Below are 8,218 nucleotides of genomic sequence, written 5' to 3'. Positions count from 1 at the left end.
GTGTTTCCGTATCAAACAGTACACACAAGCCATCATCTACTAAGCACACAATGCGCCAACTGCACACTGATGGTATGAATACAAAACACATCTGGCTTTTGCTTTCTCTGTGCACAAGGTAGGCTATGTCAGTTTGAGCTCATACTTCTGTCATAGATCCATAAGCATAGAGGGATTATTGCTCTTCAAGTACTGGTGTTTATTCAAACACATCAAAACAAACACAAGTGTTTATTTCCAAGTATAGGATTATTTGCAATCGCCATAATGACTATATGGGTTACTTGGTCTGCAGTGAACATGCTTCCTCTGCCTCCTCCTCGTCTTCCTCTTGCTCCTCCTTGTCCTTGTCGTCCTCTTCATCCTACTTCTTCACCTCCACGTCCTCTTCCTCGGCCTCCTCTACTTCTCACTCTTTCTGCTCCCTCCATTGTACTCCGCACACACAGCTTACCTGTATTATAGTGCTTAGGCTGATTGCAAAGTGAACTAATTATCTAAGAAAGTTTTCACATGTGAAAGTGTGCCAGACAGTTGGCAAGTTAGTGTTAATGATAGCCATACATGTGTATACTTTTGCTAGGAGTGTGTTGGAAATTTGGAAATTGAGTGTTGTGCAGTGAATTGTGCCTACAGTTTTGCAAAGTGTGTGTTACGAAATTGCAAACTGAGTGCAAAGCAGTTTTTGTGCTTTTAGTTTTGCAAACTCAGTGAGTGGTTTTGCTATAAGTCTGAATAGTTTTAGAGATTGTGCTACAGGATTCACAGTTAGTGTTTAGGCATTCGGTAAAAACTGTAATTCAAAACAATAGTTCCAAAACAATTAGGTTGCTTAAGGTTCTCCCCTTCAAAACCCCTGTCACATGATAAACACAAAAGACGCAACCAATGTATGTACAGTGGCACATTGTCATTCATGTACTATACAGTACAACACACACCAGAAACATTATCCCACCTCAGCATCTTGTCTTTGGTCTGGGTCAGGCCAGAGAATCTCATCCACATCACAGGCTATATTGGCCCCAGCCAGGCAGCGGGGGTAAAATCCTCTTGCATGCCTGATCCACCCCTGGCATGCATCTACTGATATGTCTAGGCAGGCCTCTTCCATGGCCTGAAGGAGGTGAACACGGACATAAGGTTCTTGGTCATACACTTTCCACCGCCATGCCGAAAATAACTCCTCTATTGGGTTTAGAAAGGGAGAGTATGCAGGCAGAAAGATATTAGAAAACCTTGGGTTATTGGTAAACCAGTCACGAACCAGAGCAGCGCGATGGAAGCTGACGTTATCCCACACAACAACGTAGTGAGGCTGCTCTGGCTGTGCTGGTTCCCTGTAGTCCAGCTGGAACATATATTGTCTTAAACCATCAAGAAAAGCAAGGAGAAGCATAGTGTTATAGGGTCCTTGTCACGGTCCTGGGTCTTATGACCCAGTGTTTTGAGTTTTAGTTCATTTTGATGTTTATAGTTTATGTTAAGCCCTTCAGGTTTTCTAAGTTCATTTGTTACCATGTCTAGGTGATTTTAGTTCTTATTAGTTCCCCCTCGTGTTTCCAACCCCTGTTAAGTCTCCCCTGCTCTTCATGTGTTTCATGTCTGTGTCTTACGTTGTGGAGTTCTGGTTGTCATGTCTGCGTTTCATTATGCTTCCTGTTTTATTTTGGAAGGAGTCGTGTGTTCTTGGTTCTTTGTATTTAGCTTCACTGCTCCTGTCATTAGGTTCATGTTAGTCAGCTGTTTCCTCATGTGTCTCCACTTCCCCTGATCACCTCATGTGTGTATTTAAGTCCTCTGTTTTTGCATGTCATTTGTCAGGTCGTCTGCTCATCCATACTCTCACTTCAGCATTCTATGTCAGTTCACCACGTTTAAGGTTTTTCATGTTTAGCTTTAGTTCACCCAGTTTAGGTTATGGTTTAGTGTTCACCTGTGTCCTGCTGTTTTGTACTCCTTTTTTGCTGGCCTCAATAAACGGCCTATTTTCTGTTAAATCTACGCCACGTTCAGTTTATGGAGTTGCGTTTGGGTCTTTTTTGCCAACACCTACAGTCTGCCCTCGCCAGACTGTGACAGTCCTAGTACGGCATGGCGGTGGAGTACCCCTCGTTGGCTGATGGCTGCGCACATAGTGACATTCCCCCCACGCTGACCAGGGACATTTACAATAGCCCGATGGCCAATTATGTTCCTCCCCTTTTCCTTCTTTTGGTCAGGTTAAAACCTGCCTCATCCACAAAGATTATTTCATGGGGAACAGGCTGTCCTTCAATCTCAAAGATTCTCTGCAAAACACATAACACAGTAGAGTCAATCGGTACCCTGAACCACAGTTCAAGAGTGCTGAAATGGCAGCATAAACTGCCATGCTGTGATGGTACACAATACTTTATACAGTATCAAAACTCATACCTGAACATATTCCACACGTTGGTTTTTCACTCTGTCAGAGTTTCGTTCGAAAGGGACTCGGTATGCCTGTTTCATCTGGAATTGATTCTTTCGGAGGATGCGGTCAATTGTGGAGAGGCTGATGGCATTTATGCCTCGAAAAAAGATGATCATCCTCAATCACTCTCCTTTGAATCTCTTGCAGGCGGATTACATTATTTGCATTTACAAGTTCCCTCTCTTGCTCCTCCGACAAAAGCCTTAACCTGCCTCCACCAGGTGGTCGTCTCTGTGTCCTACAAAAATAGAAGCACTCATTACTGTAACTGTCACACATTCATTTTACAGGCAAATAATGGAAACATACTGAAACTCAAGACACATAAGTTCAGTAACTTAAACGTTACTGTACAAAGTAGAGATGGCACGATACCACTTTTTTATGTCCGATACCGATACCGATATCATAAATCTGGATATCTGCCGATACCGATATGAATCCGATATAGTGTTTTTTAATCAACAAAACTGTTTTTTAAAATATCTTGCTGCATTTTGCAAGTCTGCAAGTTCATACTCAAGTTTAAAACAACAACTACACTAAAGCTATTCTGTTATACCTGTATACAAAAAAAATATTTCATAGTTCAGCAATACTGATCAATCTAATAAACTTAGACCTACACCATCCTCCCTATTCTGGTATTTTAAAGAGTACTTAGCGTAAATATTAAGCAACCTAACTAATAGGGTTCCAACTCCCAGCAACAACAAAAAGAAATAAATAAAAAATAGGGAACCACCCCTCACACTCCACCTCATGATGCTTAATCGACGTAATCAACCTTAATTTGATGCAGTGTGAAAAAAAATGCACAGAAATCAATTATTTTTCAAGAAATATTAAATAGATTCAACATCTTTCTTCAACAAAATTGCAGACTGCACAGATGGTACCTTCCCAAAGTAAAAAGTACTATAGCTTACTAGGGTATATATATTAGACTTAATAGTCACTATATACAGTAATTGACTTCTATTCATTTTACATCAAATTAAAACTTTGGGTGTCAGATAATTATTTATTAAAAGCTCGACATTTTAAATGAGAATAAGAAAGAAAAGTATGTCTTTGTGCCCCCTTTTCCCTGTTCATGCCCTATCGGCCCCCCAGGCTAAACTTTGCTAGATCCGCCCCTGCACAGTTACCAGCGTCAGCTACGTAGAAAAAGATCCTGGTGTAGAAAGAAATATTAAATAAATTCTAACAACAGCTTATCAAGCTTAAACGTGCTGCTGTTGTTCAGCCGCTGGTTTCCTCTTTCTGGTGCAAAGTGGGCCAAAAACAAACAAGAGACACGGACTCGCGACAGAAAAGCCGATCAGCTGATCATTTAAGCAGTTTCACGATTGAAGTAGCAGCCGGAGAGCGAGAGGCAGTCGCTTGTTAAGCTTAACGTGGGAATGCTTTACAAACATTCAGAGATGGACTTACACACTTGCTTTACTTCTCTCGGGGATAACTTTGTCGGAGATGAAATGCCAGGTTGCTAGCGAAGCTCCACATGCTATCCAGACCACCGACAGGTCCGGCATGCCACAGCTGCTCTATCACGTGATGCATACTGCTCCGACTGCTAACGTTCTGAGGTGAGTTACGGCGTGTTGCAAGTTTTGCCAGGTGCTTTCGTGATATTTAATGGATCGGATTACATTTTTTATTTTTCTCCGATATCCGATCCAGTAATTTAGGTCAGTATCGGACCGATACCGATACGTAATATCGGATCGGTCCATCTCTAGTACAAAGCAGTCTTACTGCAAGTACACCTACCTGTTTTCCTCCCTGAAGGTTCTGATGATGGAGGCAACAGTGAAGCGACTCAAATTTGGTTGTACTCGTTGCCCAGCCTCCCTCATAGTCATCCCATGGACAAGGACATGGTCAACTAAAGTGGCTCGAATTTCATCCGAGACTGACTGTCTTCTTGCCCTTGCTCTTCCCCTTCCTTGTCGCCGTCGTTCTCCACCTCCACCTCCTTCACCACGTCCTCCTCCTCCTCCACCTCTCCCTCCTCCTCCACCACCTTCCTGTTGTCCTAGACCACCTCCTCCTCCTCTTCCACCACGTCCTCCTCTTTCACCACGTCCTCCTCTTTCACCATGTCCTCTTCCTCCACCACGTCCTCCTCCTTCACCACGTCCTCTTTCTCCACCACGTCCTCTTCCTTTGCATCTCTTTGGATCCATTGTTTCAAACCTGAATGAGCTGACTTTGGCCCTTTTATCTATCCATCGCAGGTTCTGATTGGTGTGTGCTAAATTTTGACTCCTAGTGTTTCCACCTGGTTAATTGTGTGCTAATTGAGCTCAAGCTATGCTGACTTAAGTTAACATTATTGCATGCTAGTGCTTTCTAAATGACTACATGGTAAAGCACTGTAAAATGTAGGGATTTGTGTGTAGAGTTTTGCAGTAACAGTTCACCAAATTTGAGTCATGTGTCAAAGCAGGGAATAGTGTTTATAGTTCAGGGAAATGGGTGAGCTTTTTGACCAATAGCGTTACGGTTTTGAAATTTTAGTTTAGAGGCCTGGTTATAGTGTTTAAGCAATCGAGAAAAACTGTAAGCTTTGCTTGTTCCATATTCAGTTTTTCAGCAAAACTTGTTTGAGTCCATAAGAAAAGATTCATTCTTAAATCTGGAGGAAGATTTTTTTTCAATAAATATTAATGTTAGCCCGCTACCTTGTTCCAGTTTTGAATTTTGGCCCACTGTGTATTTGAGTTTGACACCCCTGCACTAGAGGATTGAAGGGTTGAAGCTTTCAGAATAATATAACATAATCATAGTTTAAATATGTAGCACAATAATCACAATAAAACTTTCCCTTATAAACCTACAAATCCGTTTCTTTTGTGTTAGACTTTGTGGTTTTGTCCTTACAACTGAGCAATCATTTCTGTTATATATTATGAAAATATTTGAAACACCGCTGATAGCACAAACACAGAATTATGTAAGCAAACAAAATCATCAAAAACTTAACATTAAAGAAGGGATCATGACTGTCGTGTCATTCTGACAAAGTCATTTTTCTTTCAATGCATTTTCGGTTGAGTCTGCCTACCTGACATTGGGCGACCGTGCCTCAGGGGGTTGGGAAGTGCATCTGTAACTGGAAGGTCGCCGGTTTGATCCCGGGCTCTCTGTCCTGGTCGTTGTGTCCTTGGGCAAGACCGCCTACTGGTGTTGGCCAGAGGGGCCGATGGTGCGATATGGCAGCCTCTCTTCTGTCAGTCTGTCCCAGGGATCATGACTGTCGCTACAACTGTAGCTGCCTCCACCAGTGTGAGAATGAATAGTGGAATTGTAAAGCGCTTTGGGTTCCTTGAAAAGCGCTATATAAATGCAATCCACTGTTATTAGTTTGCCAGTTTATTATTTACCTCCACACTCAGAAGGAAAGTTCAGACTTCACAGGGATCACTGACTCACTGAGAACAGAGTTCATGCATGTAAAAGAAAGAAGGTGTGTCAGGAGAAAGTAAAGAACCTGATTGGACAAAATAACCCCACAGCATGGACACAGTCACTTCCCTCAGGTATGTGGAAGGTGTAAAACTTAGATGACCTTTCTTTTATTATGACAACATGAACAGTTTAGCCTGTGGCCCTTAAATCATCACAAGATCATCACATATGAGATACAAAATCATATACTTCAAGTTATCTGCATGTACACACCTTCTCAATAAAATTTTGCCTAAAATAGAAAAAAAAAAAGAATATTGTCCAACTTCTGAGAAGTGTAGTCCTTTGCTAATTAATTAATTGTTTAAATCTCTAGTTCAAAGAATCACTCAATGGTCATTCAGAGTGGACATGACACAGTGGAAATACTAGAAGGCCTCCTCTTTAACACCACCCATCTTCTTGGTCAAAAATGCTCCACCTATGTGCACTGTGAACGACCATCCTTGAACAGAGGGGGTGGCTTACAATACCAACTATTTGCCACCTACAATCCAGTTTTGAGATCCTTACCAGACCCCTAAACCCCCACTCACATCTTGCGTCAAGTGACCTCAATAGGTCATATGATGGGGTGAGGGAAGGTCTCACAATGGTTTCACCCAAAACCTCTGCTGATAATGACCCACACCTTTCTTCACACCTTGGCTCATGTGATGAGGCACAATAGTGGGTCTATGACCTTCTTAAGGGACAATTCCCAGTGGGATTTAAATGCATGGAATTCTTCAGAATTTGGTTTTAGAACTGACGAAAACTCTCAAAGTGAAACATCTTCAAGAAACCTAAAGAAGTCCAGTCGCCTTGTTTCCAAGCTCTTTAAACATACATACTTTACATAGAAATCATCACTACTTTTTTTTTTCCTCACAATGCTTACATTCTGCTGTGTGGTTGGGTGCAGCAATCATCCATGATGGAAAGAATCTTTTTTAATCACTTTCCTGTTGTTTCAAAAGAATACGAAAAGAACCCAAGTAACAGATTAACGGGGATCAGATAAATAGTATAACAATTATAAGTTACTTAAAATTTTAAACAACAACAAAAAAAGAAAACATTTTGCCAAGTAAGATTAGATGCTGGCATCCCAAACTTTTAAACTTCTTTTCCTCTGATCAACAGTTTGATTACATTCTAACATATCAACAGTTTATTTGCTAAGTTCAAGTCTGCCAACCTTAGATCCACTGCAAAAAAAGTTTCAGTAACAGCTGCGAATAGCAGGACCAGGAGCTAACAGCAGCTAACAGAGGCAAAAAAAGCAGCGCTTGCTGATGGAAAATTACAGATATCCTCAACAACTCACCTAGGTATCACTGTCATTAATCACAAATGAGCTACGTTAACTTGTTGATAGTGTAAGGGATGATGCACAGAGATGTGTCAATATCAAAATGTAACAAAAATCAGGTAAGTACCTGAGCAGTGACTGTGGTCTACTTGATCCAGTGACTGTGGTTTGTTACCCATGTTGACACAAAAATTTATAGGCATCCAAACTTTTGTAGGTCTTCAGATCTTTTCCAGTATAAATTCAGGAGTTGTTGTTAACATAACGATATAAATCATGTTGTTTGAAGTCAGTGAGAAATCCAGGGTTACACTTCACAACATCAGTAAACACTGTTGGAGGGCACAAGATAACATCCACTGTCAACTCTCCCTTGCCCAGTTTCTCCACATAATGAGCAAAATGCTTGCCATGAATTTTTTTTATTTCCTCTGAGAGAGAATATATCCTTGTTTTTTACTCAAAGTTGCCATAGTTTATCTCATCTACATAATATTTTGTAGGTGTTTCACTTTGTGGGGTGATGGAGCACCTCTTCAACCTGAGCCTGAGGTTGGGAAGAGTCCCACAGCTCTGGAAAACCTCCTGTGTTGTACCAGTGCCAAAGACTTCACGCCCCAAGGACCTCAACAGCTACAGGCCGGTGGCTCTGACATCCCACCTGATGAAGACCCTGGAGCGGTTGGTCCTGGCTCAGCTTCGGCGCCTAACAAGCTCATCACTGGACCCACTTCAGTTTGCCTACCAGCCTGGCATTGGAGCGGATGATGCCGTCATTCACCTCCTACATCGTTCCCTCGCTCACCTGGAGACCGCTGGAAGCACTGTGAGAATCATGTTCTTTGATTTCTCCAGTGCCTTCAACACTATTCTTCCCTCGGTTCTAAAGGACAAGCTGGTGAACTCTGGAGTGGACCATCACCTCACTACCTGGATCCTGGACTACCTCACCGACCGACCACAGTATGTGAGGACTCAGGGCTGTGTGTCGG

The sequence above is a fragment of the Aulonocara stuartgranti genome (assembly GCF_965226115.1).
Source record: "Aulonocara stuartgranti genome assembly, chromosome: 12".
NCBI lineage: Eukaryota > Metazoa > Chordata > Actinopteri > Cichliformes > Cichlidae > Aulonocara > Aulonocara stuartgranti.
The sequence above is the reverse complement of the archived record's forward strand: the minus strand, read 5'-3'. Positions refer to the sequence as shown.